The sequence below is a fragment of the Gymnoscopelus microlampas genome (genome assembly GCF_963454915.1).
Source record: "Gymnoscopelus microlampas genome assembly, chromosome: 15".
NCBI classification, from domain to species: domain Eukaryota; kingdom Metazoa; phylum Chordata; class Actinopteri; order Myctophiformes; family Myctophidae; genus Gymnoscopelus; species Gymnoscopelus microlampas.
In genome coordinates this window covers 37,754,145-37,768,712 of record NC_139952.1, presented here as the reverse complement: position 1 = coordinate 37,768,712, position 14,568 = coordinate 37,754,145, and the positions used below count along the sequence as shown (strand labels likewise).

Genomic DNA, 14,568 nt, shown 5'->3' with positions numbered 1-14,568 from the left:
TGTCTTCTTGGCTTTGCCACGGTGGAGTCGGTGAACATTTCAATCTCCCACTACCCGCTAGAATGGTAATAAATAGCTCAATAACTCACACTAGTTGTGAAGTTGACCTCAACTCTATTTGTAAAAGTTACAATGAAAAAATGATATATATATATATATATATATATATATATATATATATATATATATATATATCGATTAAAAATGTAATGTATTAGAGATAACCAACCACACCTGAGCAGTATCAGTAACAGTATGTCAGTGCAACACATAATGTGGGAACATGAATATCCTGCAGAAGATATATTACATTATAATCAAAATGTAAATGAAGTTCCCTGCTCCGTGCAGAAGCAGATATCATTCATTCTGGTACCTGTGACTGTGGTTAGAGAAATCGTCCTGTAACTGAAAGGTCACAGGCTTAATCACTGACACAGCCCGGTCCTTTCAAAGAATCTCAGTTTAGAGACAGTGAACCACAACCTGTGCTGTGCAAAAGATGGGACTTCTGACCTGAGACATCTGATTAGCTATATATCGCCCTAAATACATAGCAACATTTGTAACATTTTTAAGTTAAAAATGTGAAAAGCACTGCACTTTTAACCCACCAGTCAGTTAAACCACTCAGTCAGTCCAGAAAGCTGTTTATAAAAAAAATGTTTAGGCTCATTCGGCTCATCGTTTAGAGAGTCCCAATGCTCCTGAGGAAGGCGCATGCAGCCCAAATTTTAAATGACATTTGTGTTCAGAAACTACATGGCTCGGCCCTGGCCTCCCTAGGTTGGCAGAGGGAAGGAAGTGCCCAGGATTACATAGACAATTGGCACTGGGTGTAAAAAATAGGGCTGTACAAAATCGTGGGATAAACATTTAAAAAAAAGAAACTACATGTCTATTTAACATATACTTTCTGATTCTTTCACCTAAAATAGCAGATATACAAGCTCATAGTGCGGCACCGAGCACCACGCTATGAGCTTGTAGATCTGCTATTTTTGAAATATTGTGAAAAGTTGTGCAAATCTTTGAATATATGTTTTAAAGCGAACATTTGTATAAACTCAAATCTTTGCTTCTGGGGGTCCCTGTAACAAAATATTTTGAGATGGGTGTCCGCAGCCAAATAAATATCATTTTGGGGGTCCTTGACATGAAACAGTTTGAGAAGAGTGCAAAAGATTATAGAATAAGCATAGAATCCCACTTCGCCGCCATCAGGCCACCACCAGTAGTACGAGATGCAAGGTCAAATCAATGACGCCATAATAAAACAAACAACAATAAAATATATGTGTCATTTGAACGATCCAATATGCTGTAACAGTATACTGACTAAATACAGAGTGGAGGGTAGTCTGTTTGTTCCAAATCTGCAAAAGGAGTTGAATTCCGGACATGAATGTTAGCAAAATGGCCTATTGTCTTCTGTGCATGGGTCTCACTCGTCTGGCTAAGCTCAGGCCAAGGCCACACAGATGGGCACACACACACACACACACACACACACACGCACACACACACACACACACACACACACACACACACACACACACACACACACACACACACACACACACACACACTAAAGAAGTATTTGTTATACTTGTAAGGACATCAACATTTTTGTCAAATCATGAATGCCATTTTTACAATGTTTGTTATTAGTTTTTACCCTATAACCCTAAAGCCTGAGTTATAAATACATACTTGCACGCCGGTGTCACACACCAAAAATAGCCAATCTACAACCTCACAATCTGTCGCTGAGCTAGTAGATCTGCTATTTTCTATATGCATGACATTGAACTGTATAAATCAGGCATTACTCTCGACAGATCCCCTAAGCTTAACATCTAAATGCCAGATCATAACCCTAACCACAACATGCGCATCTTTTCCTAATTGTGTAAGCCGTTGTGGAGCCATATGGCCCTCAAGTATAGTAATACAAGTACAGACACACACACACGCACACGCACACGCACACGCACACGCACACGCACACGCACACGCACACGCACACGCACACGCACACACTCACACTCACAGTCGCCCACAGCCCCTCAATAGTTGCATTTGCGCCTCTACATTAACAAGAGTCAATTGCCTGTCAAATGCTATATACGCGATTAGGCACCAGTAGGTGTACAACCCAATGTGATGCAACCCCCCCCAATAAGAATACTTGGGGGGGGGGGGGGGGTTCCCGTTCCCCCCCGACGCCCCCCTCCCCTTCCCCAGTCTGCATCTCTTATCCTCTCCTCCTGCGTCCCCTGCTTTCATCTGCCCGGCGGTTCAATGTTAATGTCCAGTGGTTGTCCACTTCACCCACCCCCCCTCCCTCTGCAAAAAAAATAAAAGAGAAAGAAAATCAGCGAGAGGAGAAAAGAAAAGAAAAGGGTCCGAAAGAGGGAGAAAGGGGGTGAAAACGAAATCAAAACCTTCCCTCCTTCTTTTCTCACCCTTGTGCGCTGTGCTGTCCAGCTGGCTGTGACCCCGTGACCCCTTGACCTCACTCCTGACCCCCTGGACCCGTTCCCACGCCACACCCCCCTTTTGTGGTTTTGTGTCCACCTCGCCATGGCAACACCTTGGTCACCACCACCACCGCTGCCGCTGCCACGGTAACAGATGGACGGGGGGAGGGCGGGGTGTGAGTCGGTGCTGGAAATAACTTAATTCACTATTTCTTTTTTTTTGTTTACACTTAAGTAAAACAATATTTGCCTCTGTGATGTAGTGGAGTAGAGGTGTAAAGTATTTAAAAAAAAGAAAAATTATACTTGAGTAAATGTACTTAGTTACTTTACACCACTGGTCACCCACTACCCCAGACCCTGCTACCCCATTCGCCTGATGGACTTGATAGCTGTGGACAATACCCCCCCCCCCCCCCACACACACACACACACGCACACACACAATCACGTGCATATATATACCCATGCAGTCAGAGACACACACACACACACACACACACACCAGTCTTGCGCGTACGTGTACACTGCGAGGCCCCCGCCGTCAACATTGACACCCCCGTTGCCACACACTCACACCATTCCTCCCCCCACACAACAATCGTCTCGGCAGGGGGCCGAGGCCTGCAGTGATCTAATAGAGCCATTACGCCCTGAGATCCCAAATCCACCCTGGCATGAACTAACCCAACTACATGGAGCTAAGAGCGTGGCCCCGTTGACACTGTCAGAAAAAAAGCACATACGAGAGTCAAAATGGGTACATTTTTACACTGTCAGAATGAAATGACCACTTCAGGATATTACTGTGCACGTGGCGCGTCTTTCACCTTTGGTTGTTGATTGATTGATTGATTGATTGAATACTTTATTAACAGTTTGCAAAAAGTACAGAGGTACAGTAATGATAAAAGGATATCACAGGGGTCTTCAACAGAGGGTCCGGGACCCCTAGGGGGTCCTCAGAGTTACTACAGGGGGTCCGCCAAATCTTTGTGTGATAGGATTTAGTTTTTTTACATTAACCACTTGAACCCTATAATTCATTTTCTGAGGGGAACATTAGCCGAAAATAGCAGATCTAGAAGCTGCGCTGCGAGGCGTTGAGAGCTATTTTGGGCTATTTTTGGCAATTTTTGGCAAAGAGGCTATAGGTGTAGAGGGAAAAAAGAGCAGACTAAGTAAAAAAAATAACTTTAATCTGAAACACAATTTTATACAATATAGAGTAGGGGGTCCCTGCTTCATCTCTCTCTCAGCTAGGGTCCTTGGCCTGAAAATATTGAAGACCCCTGGGATAGCACAATTGTGATCCTATTAATTCATTTCATCAAGACATACACAACGTTACTTTACACCACTGGCTTTACGCCATATAGCCCAGAATGAGAGGGCAGTATGTTAACCAGTGTGGTGGCTATGGTTGTAAAGAAATTGTTATTGTTATGTTTTTACATTTACATTTTAAGTGTCAAATTGCATACGGTAGTCAAGCTATACCCCATACATGCATATTACACCCTGCACAACCTGAAATGATACACAGAAAATAGGGTATAAGTTTAACCACTCAAACCCTACCTAGTATATACTTTGTTGACCAGAGTGACCCCAAGGTCAGGTCAGGTAGGTGGACAAGAAGGCAAAAATAACATTTGCAAATCAATAACAAAAACGGCATATAAATAGACTGGAAGACCTACAGGGACCGACCTGGCCGCCTACACATAGCCGGAGTGTACAGTACATGTAGTGTGGTGTATTGTGCCAAATGAATGAATATGAATATTTGCAATCTGCAAAAAAGGTTAGCAGGCAAGTGAGCAGGCAGGCAGACGAGGAATGATCCTGAGCACAAGGACAGATAGTTAGCAAAAAACACTTATCACTGATTCACTGTAAGTGTTTTTCATAAATTAACGCCCTACTTGATCATACTACAGCGTCACACAAAAGCATCAAAAGTAGCAGATCTACAAGCTCGAAACGTGGCGCGAAGCAACACATTTTGAGCTTGTGGATCTGCTATAGTTTTGCTATTTTTGAATTTGAGTCCTGAATAGTAACAGCGTCAATATGTATGTTATTTAATGATCTCTCCTAGTAAGGAAATTGATTCCAAATAAGCCTATTGGCTTCTTCCTTTTCTTGCACAATAACATGTTTTTCTTTTATTAAGTATAATTACCTGCCCAAAAACAGGGACACCAGGTTGAAAGTGCTTAGAATATATGTTTTAGGGTATAGAATTTGGTTCCGTATTGGGAAATGAGTGCACTCAAAGTACTGATATAGTAAATAAAACTAACTTTTTGTGTAGCTGTATAGAGGATATGCGCATGCTTAAAGTGAATGGCACATCGAGTGGCAAATCGAGTGGCAAAGCAACATGCAAAGTGAGTTTAACATTGTTTAATGTTGTTTAATGCAATCAGATATGACTTTTCTGTTTGCTTGGGCATGGGCTGTCAAGGCCAGAAAGTATTTTTTTGACACTCAGGAGGCATTCCTGCATAACTTCCGGGTTTGATGATGTCACACGCATATCCTCTATTTCTTGCCTGATAATGTGTGGTTGTCACTAAGTCCCAAAGCACACTTGAACTTGGCACACCGGTGTGCGGCCTCGGCACACCATCTGGGAACCACTGCCCGAGACCTGTCCGATCACCCTATAGCTGTGATCTAGAATGATCAAGCGGGATGACGAGATAACGAGCAAGGTGGCAAAGAGTGCCAGGGTGAGGGACAGGGGTGGGAGGGAGAAAAAGTGGCGTGTAACAAAAGAAGTTGTATTTATGTTTTGTTTTACAGCTCAGGCGTAGGAGTGGATGGTAACTTCATCAGCGGGGCTGCCCGTAATTATCTCTTTTATTAGCTCTGTTGTTGTCTCACATCCTCCAAGGAGAAAGGGGAACCAGGAGGAACAGCTCTGAAGACACAGTGCCGAACAGCAGGGGGGCTGTTTGCTAACGTGGAAAACAAATGGTGAATAGAATAGCATCATTGAGGTGAAGGAGGAAAATGAACTGTGAGACTTTTCACCGCTAATCAGTAACTAACCGCCAAGACAAGGTTGTGTGTGTGTGTGTGTGTGTGTGTGTGTGTGTGTGTGTGTGTGTGTGTGTGTGTGTGTGTGTGTGTGTGTGTGTGTGTGTGTGTGTGTGTGTGTGTGAACACGTGCGCCTGTCTGTGTGTGTCCATTTTCCTCATGTGCAGAAATTGTGACCAAAGACAAACGTTGGACAGTGTAATTAATTGTGCTTGAAAGGGGGACTAGATGGTGAAAAGGAAGCAAGAGTTTACACTGTCACAACACACACACACACACACACACACACACACACACACACACACACACACACACACACACACACACACACACACACACACACACACACACACACACACACACACACACACACACACACACAGGCTTTATCTTTGTAAAGGCGGCTGTGATCCTCTGTGCTTGTCTTTGCAGGTCCCCGCTGAGAGTGAGCATACAAACCAACAAAATGTTTTGCCTCTTGAACAACTTCCAGTGCCGCTATTGAGATGGTCTGAAACGGTGTCCTCGTGGCCAACAAGCTAATGGAGGATTTGACTTCATGTATTGTATTGTATTTGCTTTCTAAGGTGGCATAACATAATATTGCATTCGCTTATGAGCTTAACTGCCTGTCAGACGATGTTCTGTCAGAACATTGTGAAAATTGTAGACAATGCAAAAATGGAAGGCCAGCATTCCGATCATAAACTGCGTAAGAGTAAAGTCAACATGAGGCATTTTCAGTAGACACTAGACAGCAACTTAGAATAACAGTAGACCGCAGCATATAGTAACAAAACTAAGTGTATTTAATCAAATTTACACTGATTTGCCTAGAAAACTGGTCTGGGAAAGCCATAGACTCAACTGTAGGATGCTTGAAAAAAAGTTGAGGTGAACATTGTCAGTGCAGTGGGCCACCTGGATCGTGTGTATGTGTGCGCGTGTGCTTGGGCATAATGTGTGTGTGTGTGTGCGTGTGCGTGTGTTTGCTGGGGTGTGTGGGGGGTACAGGCAACCGCCAAACAACTGACCAATTGCAGCGAAATCACACAAGCGCAGCCCACTTATTCAATTTTGGATTTCAGAGCCCCCCCTCTCTCTCCATGCTCCCTCCTGCTTCTGCATCACTATCTCTCCCATTAGTGCCCCCCCTCTCTCTCTCTCCCTGGACCCCCCCCCCCTTCTCTCTCCCTTCCTCCCCTTTGCCCCTCACCCAGTTCATTGTACCAAAGGAGATTTTCTCCATTGAGGGCCAGTCTCTTAGGTAACCCCAGCCCTGCATGAAATGAGGAGAGAGAGAGACAGAGCGAGAGAGAGAGAGAGAGAGAGAGAGAGTGTGTGTGTGTGTGTGTGTGTGTGTGTGTGTGTGTGTGTGTGTGTGTGTGTGTGTGTGTGTGTGTGTGTGTGTGTGTGTGTGTGTGTGTGTGTGTGTGTGTGAGAGAGAGAGAGAGAGAGAGAGAGAGAGAGAGAGAGAGAGAGAGAGAGAGAGAGAGAGAGAGAGAGAGAGAGAGAGAGAGAGAGAGAGAGAGAGAGAGAGAGAGAGAGATGGGCGGGGAAAACGTGAGGGAGCGAGTGAAGTGAAATGTGAAAGCAGCAGGAGGAAGCAGGCAGAAGGAGTTGAAGACGGAGAGGGTGAAGGATGCAGGGGTAGAGGAGAGGACAGGACAGGAGAGGGACAGAGACAGAGAGAGACACACAGAGAGAGAGACAGAGAGACAGAGAGAGGAGAGTGAAAGATGGAGGTGTAGGACAAGTGCGACTGTCGACAGCGATTCGCCTAAAACGGGATGACAAGCCAAGGCTGGAGGAGAGAAGAGGATGTTTGTGTGCCGTATAGACGTAAGGACCCAAATGTCTGTGACTGGAAGGGATTTGTTTTACACTAATTCTAGGATTCAGAAAACTTTTTTTTTTAGGCCTCATCGGGTCCAAACCCTGGACCCCGATGTCGGGAGCTTTTTTATCCCTTTCCTCTTGCCTTTTCTGAGGTTTATCTGATTATTTTTTTTAACCTTTAGTTTATATACCACATGGTCTGTGCGATAGTTATTTCTCCATCATTCACTGTATGTGAGTGTCCAGCCCACACAGGGTTACAATAGCTTTTAATATAGGCTGTGATATTTTATTTAGTTTTCTTTTTTCCTTTTTTCCTTTTTTTCTTTTAGCCTTAGCTGATATTGCTAAGGCTATGGTTAAATATTCAATATGTATTTAGATATTCTGTCCTAATCACACTTTTTTATGAAGGCATCATTATGGTGGAGCTTGGCAGTGGGTTTTGGGTTTTTAGTCATTTTAACTGTGTTGGGATTTAGTCACTAGAGTTGTCCACACAAACTTTAGTTGGGTTGTAGTAATAGCTGGGTTGAGGTTAGGCCTCGAGGAGATGAGGATTTCTTCTCAAGCCGTGATTCCAGTGAGTTCTGTGATTTCAAATATGGTGCCATGATTCCACTGAGTTGCAGTCATAGGTCTAACCCAGGATGATTGACATTGGACTTTTTGCCAGGAAGTTGGAAGAACTACCCCAACTTTGATATCCTTTGAAGAGGCTCTTGTGTGAAACTTATGGGATGGAGGTTTTTATTTTATTTTATTTTTTATTTTTTATTACCAGGGCTTTTCGTTCACAATGCTAGTAAACTTCACCTAACTTTGGGAAAAAGAAAACAAAGTTTTTATTTTATTTTCTTAAACTTTTGTAGCTAAATATAATGTACAGCTCTATTCTTCAGGGTACATATGGAAATTAAGTTTTCTATTTATTTCAGCTTTTACCGTTACCCAATCTTCGGGGCAACTACTTTTCCGGCAAATTTGTTAGTATTTGTGCACCATTCAGTGCAGAATGTATTGTACCCGAACTGGAGTCTATTAACTGTAAAAGAGGGAAAGGGAGCTTTCTGTCTCTTGCTCTGAAATGCTGCCATTCTGCTGGACCACGCTGCACTACATCTCAATGGTGGGCTCACGCGCGCGCGCACACACACACACACACACACACACACACACACACACACACACACACACACACACACACACACACACACACACACACACACACACACACACACACACACACACACACACACACACACACACACACACACATACACACACACACACACACACACACACACATACAGCCGCATGGGGTTTGAATAGGCCCCTAGGCCTCAAGCAAAGACCACATCGTTTGGATAAAGACTGGCACTCAAACCTGATTTTTTTTTCTTCCCTTTTTCAACGCCTCACAGAGCAAATCAGATAGAGAGAGAACGTTGCTGTGTATGATGTAAGATTAAGGGGGCTGCATGTGGATTAATTACAATTAGTGTTTAGTTTTTTTTTTCTAACCTTTTTTACGTTTCAGGTTTTTTTGTATTTCTTTCATTTAAAAACCCTACTTCATTCAAGCAAGGGAGTTTCAGCCACCAGAATTAATTTTATCGCCGCGGCTGTAGGCCACGATGGCGTCTAAATCATAATGTGCTCTAACGTGGCCGTTGAGTTATCATCTCAGGGTTCCTTTTGTCTGCTTTGATCCGTGTGGCCGTTGTTGGGCTGGGGTGAGGTGGGGGGGGCGGGGTGGGAGGGGGGCACTCAGTCTTCTCCTCCTTTTGTAACGTAGGAGGTCACCATCGCTGGGGTCCCTGTTTGGACGGGGCTCGCCTCCCTACCCCGCCCCACCCCCGGGTGGTGACCCCGTTCGTTTATCATGATGTCACACCAACCACTGAGGAAGGATGAGTTAGCGTGTGATCCCGCTCTCTTCTCTTCTCCTTCTCTTCTCTTCTCTTCTCTTCTCTTCTCTTCTCTTCTCTTCTCTTCTCTTCTCTTCTCTTCTCTTCTCTTCTCTTCTCTTCTCTTCTCTTCTCTTCTCTTCTCTTCCCTTCCCTTCCCTTCCCTTCCCTTCCCTTCCCTTCTCTTCTCTTCTCTTCTCTTCTCTTCTCTTCTCTTCTCTTCTCTTCTCTTCTCTTCTCTTCTCTTCTCTTCTCTTCTCTTCTCTTCTCTTCTCTTCTCTTCCTTTATTTTTATTTATCTGTTCATCTACCTGTGATGGTGACCATTCCGCGGTCATGTTTCATCATCCATTTGAGCTGTGGAGGAAGTGGAGGATTTCTTGGGATTGAAACTCACTCTTCTCGTCCCTGAAGCTATTGAGTTGCTGCCCGAACTGACCTCAGTAACCTTGGTGGGTGGCTGGGGCCGCAAGCCGGTCTTTCTGTCCCTTTGTCCGTCCAAGCATCCACAACAACTGTTGTGGAGCTTGTTCATATACTATGTGTGCGTTGGTGTGTGTTGTGTGCATGCTGCTTGTCAGCATGTACCCCCCTCGGTCCCTTCCATTTGTCTCCTCCAGGTGTCTGTCCGTCCCTGTGTGTGGCATGCATGCGTGGGTGCATGCATGCATGCCTGGGTGTTGCATGTGTGCACGCTGCATGAACGCAGAAAGGGGGGTCCGGGGCTGATTGTCCAAACGCAATTCTTGTGTGTGCTTCTGTGAGAGCAGGAGTTGTGGATGGACATCAGGCCCCTGACCTCTGCAGAACTCCAGAGGACATCACAGCACGGAGGAGGGGAAGACACAAAGATGGTTTACAGGGGGGGGGGGGGATTGCAGAAATGAGAGGAGAGAGGTACACGCTAAAATCCTCAGTGTTCATTTAACTCTGAGAGCTTACAAACGTGGTTCTGTTTGTACGCTCTCTGAGTTACAAATGGATGAAATAACACTGAGGATTTTACTGCGAACAGAGGGAGAGAGAGGGAGATGAACGAGAACAGGAGACGATTAAAGTGAAAGGTGAGAAAGGTGAAAGACAGGATCAGGGAAAGACTGAGAAGGGGAGAGAAAGAGAATTAGGGAAAAACTAACATAGGAAACGCTCTCAAAGTGGGATTTCACTTTTAAAACACTTCTGGGGTCATTTAAACGTCTACTCTGGCTTTTGTGTGCACCGCAGACAGTCTTTATGTTGCTCGAATCAATATTTAGAGATTTGATATTCATTAGATCAGACACACCCCCACCCCACTCCTAATTAATGACCATTGAACTTCAATCTCCATTTTAACCATGTTAGACTAGTTTAAAATATTCGTTCCTGGTTCTGGTGACTGATATTGTCCTACTAATGCGTGAGGGGCCGTGTTTTTCCAATTACCTTTTTTAAACTTTAAAAAAATTAATTAAATAAAAACATTATACAAGTAATTGAAAAAACACGCCCCCTCACACTCTAGGACAATATCAGTCACCAGAACCAGGGATGTGTGTTTTCAATGAGTCTAATATGGTTAAAATGGAGACTTAAGTTCAATGCGTTTATAGAGGGAGGTGTGTCTGAAATATCTAAATATACTGAATCAAGCAACTGTTTTAAAAGTGAAATACCCTGTTAACCACTTGACATTTTTTGATGTTACCTTTATCGATTCCAAATGTTGAAGATGGTTTGATTCTCTTTATATCCATATCCAATAGAATAATAACATAATACAGCCTCTACCATTACTTTAGCTTACTACTCACAGGAACACAAGTTTAGTGCTGGCCTCAAAGTCAAGACCCATTATATTAAAGACAGGTGCCGTGATTTTCAGTGATCCCCCCCCCTAAAACATAATAATCAGGTATTATGGTTATACTAGGAGGAAGACGTTTTTTCAAAAAAGTGTACAAAAAGTGTTAAAATTGTTTTTCTGTGGACACGCCTCCAGTTCATTAAGTATACCTGGTTCTCACCTTAGCACCTCCTCCACCACCTTAGCACCACCGACCTGTCCTAGTCCCTCCTCCTCCTCATGCCCACACCTGTTGTGTTATGATAATGAGGGGGAGGGTCTATTTTTACTATGTCACTAAAGCGCTGTTTTTCTATTGGCACGTTTGACCCTCAAGGTTTCAGCCTCCAGGAAGAAACTCAAAATAGTCAGAGAAGACATAAAACACCACCAGGGGGCTTAATGAAGTTCAATCAACCTCGACACATGAAAAACAGAAAAAGTGCAAAACCATGGCACCACCTCTTTAAATAACACAATATTTTTCTAGTAGCGTTGTTCTCTGTCTGTGACCTTGCCAGAATAGAAACCAACACATTTTAGGGGTCTTCTTAACCCCTAAAGAATGCAGAATATAAGTGGTCCTAACTAATGATCATGGCATCATTTTATGTCTATTCAATCTGTGTCTCAGAGGAGGGCTGTGACTAGTTCCGAAGCTCCAATTACAGTTATTATTTGTATTAATGCAAGAACATGCTAACTTTCCAGGAAGAGAAAGGCCCCTCAATGAGACACAGAGTGAGTAGACAAAAAATTGTCATCTTATTATGAGCATTAGTGAGAACCAATAATATGAAGATAAGGTTGAAAATGATTAAAGTGCTCCTTTAAGCGATCAAAATCCATGGTAGAAGGGTTAAAACATACACAGCAAAATCCTGAGTGTTAATCATAGACTGTAAAAAAGAATGGAAAAAGTGACGCCATTGGTTTCTACAGACACGTTTTGAAGCATGTTTTCCATCTTTCTATATTCGGTGCTACCTGAAATTAATGCTATTGGCTGCAACCCTGGAAACATACCCTACTTTATCATTATTTTTTTAAATGAATGGGACCATCATTTACTAAACGAATATCATGATGATTTAAAAAAGACTTTAAACTATAGCGATTGAAAACATAAAGTGTTTATGAAAAGGTTTCCTAAGGTAATAAAATCAAGTATAAAGTCTGCCCAAAACCTCATTCACATTCACTGAGATTACAATGTATTGCGACCGGTAGAAGATGAAATGGCGACATTTGCTGGGCCATTAATAGGAAAAGCACTCTGAAAGAGAACCCGGAAGAAAGCTTCAATTCCAGCAGAGATTCCTTGCCGCCTGGTGTTAATTTGACTCTGAGAGTCTAAAAAGTTACCTGTAGAGCCAATATTAGTCAAAGATACAAAGGTAACTGACCATGGGAACTTTCACTTCATGTAAGAAAGAAGAGAAAATTTCAAACTGCAAAGAGGACTGCAGCAATGTCTTTAAAGTGACTCCAAATCAAGTTATACTCTTTTATAGGATAAGATTGACATAATGAATCAATTTACAGATTAACCATTTGACAAAATTAATCAAATGAAATGCCAGAAATCAACTCATGTGTTTCGTGACATATCATGTGCTATTTACAACTTCCCATAGAATGTGAATGCTTGTCTTTGTACATAACTTGTGATGAACATTTACCATCATTTTGCTCTTTATTACTTTCCTTTCGATGTATGGTCAAATTAATTACAGATTAATGAAATAAAAGAATAATCAACAGATTATTAATTTGCGGCCCCACTTAATTAACAAAGGCTACCATTAACTCTAATCATTAAGACTAAAACACTTGATATTATTTTGATATATTTGATTTGATACATGCCTATTTGGGGCATGTCATTATAGGTGAACATTTTCAGACTTTAAACATTTCCAAAAACATAGCCAAGCTCGAGCTTGCAGATCGGCTCATTTTCACAATTCCTTGTGAAAATAAGGGCTTAAATGGTTAAAAGTTACAAAGTAGTGCAGTAAATGTTTGGATTTTTTTTTGGGGGGGGGGGGGGATCTTTGGTGTGTGCCAATTAACCCATTCAGACCTGGAACTGTGTCATTTTTAGATTTGAGCTAAAAAGCATTATTTTACACTTTGGGCTATTCAAAAATAGCAGATATACAAGCTCATAGCACGGCACCGCGCTACGAGCTTGTAGATCTGCTATTTTTGAAAAATCGTGAAAATGTGTGCAAATCTTCTGAATATATATATTTTTAAAGCGAACATTTTTAACTCAAATCTTTGCTTCTGGGGGTCCCTGGAACTAAATATTTTGATGGGGGTCCGCGGCCAAATACATATAATTTTGGGGGTCCTTGACATGAAAAAGATTGAGCACCACTGATCCACGTTTTTCAGAATACTGTTGAGATTTAGGAGACTCTCAAAATTAAATCAACACAGAGAATTTTAGGGAAAGGTGGTGTTGGTATAGGAGTGAGTTTAGAGTCTGTGGGTCGGTGGCTACTGGATGGCTGGAGTCGCAAGAGGCATAAAGGGGCTGAATAGCACTCACCGTGTTAAGTACAGTTGAATGTGTCCGGTTTGCACTTCAGCTCCCCTGTTCTCGGGCTGGCTGTCGCCTTCTTTCACCGGACATCTGAAAGAGGGTCCTGCTAAATTTGCACTGGTACCACGCACGCCCTGGGAATGGCTGAGAGAGGGAGGGGAAAGTGAGAATGAATGAGGAGGTGCATGAATCCCTGTGTGTGTGTGTGTGTGTGTGTGTGTGTGTGTGTGTGTGTGTGTGTGTGTGTGTGTGTGTGTGTGTGTGTGTGTGTGTGTGTGTGTGTGTGTGTGTGTGTGTGTGTGTGTGTGTGTGTGTGTGTGTGTGTGTGTTCTCGAATCCTCTGCATGAGTGCCTCTGTGTGCGTTTTTCTGTGTTTGGTGAAGTTCTTGCGGGGCCATACTTGCAGAGAGAAAGACAGAAAAAGAGAGAGAAAGAGAGAGAGAGAGAGAGACAGAGAGAGAAAAGGGGAAATAAAGAGTGAGAACTTGTGCAAGGTAGCGGGGACAGATAGAATGGGAGAGAGAGGTTGACAAAGAGACAGAGAGGAGAGACAGAGCGTGAGGGGCAGAGTAAAAGTGAAGGAGAGGAGAGGAGAGGAGAGGAGAGGCCATTTTCTGGAGGGAAAAAGAGGACAAGGCACTTTTGAAATTCCGTGTGGGAGATAACGCAGGTCTGTTGCTTCACAGCACGAGCAACGCAAATTGGTGAGATTTATAGATCCAGGCGGCAGGAAGCTACAGCCGCGGTCTGGGAAATATGTAGTAAGAAAGGGCGAGTATGGGGAGAGCGAGGAGGAGGAGAGAGAAAGCGAGAGAGAGAAAGAGGGAGAGATCAAGAGGGAGGCAGCATTAATATGCTAATGAGCGGAGTGAATGCACAACAGGCCCACTGACGGGCCTAATCAC

The 14,568-nt window shown here is 43.2% G+C and overlaps 1 protein-coding gene across 1 annotated transcript in view; it reads right to left on the bottom strand.

Annotated features, from left to right (window-relative positions):
* Positions 1 to 4,415: 4,415 nt before the first annotated feature.
* The window catches only part of LOC311062080 (zinc fingers and homeoboxes protein 2-like), a 518,056-nt gene continuing 507,903 nt past the window's right edge, over positions 4,416 to 14,568 (bottom strand). The window contains exon 7 of the transcript XR_014602459.1: positions 4,416 to 4,505. The gene's annotated coding sequence lies outside the window, so the exon portion shown is untranslated. The remainder of the gene's footprint in view (positions 4,506 to 14,568) is intronic.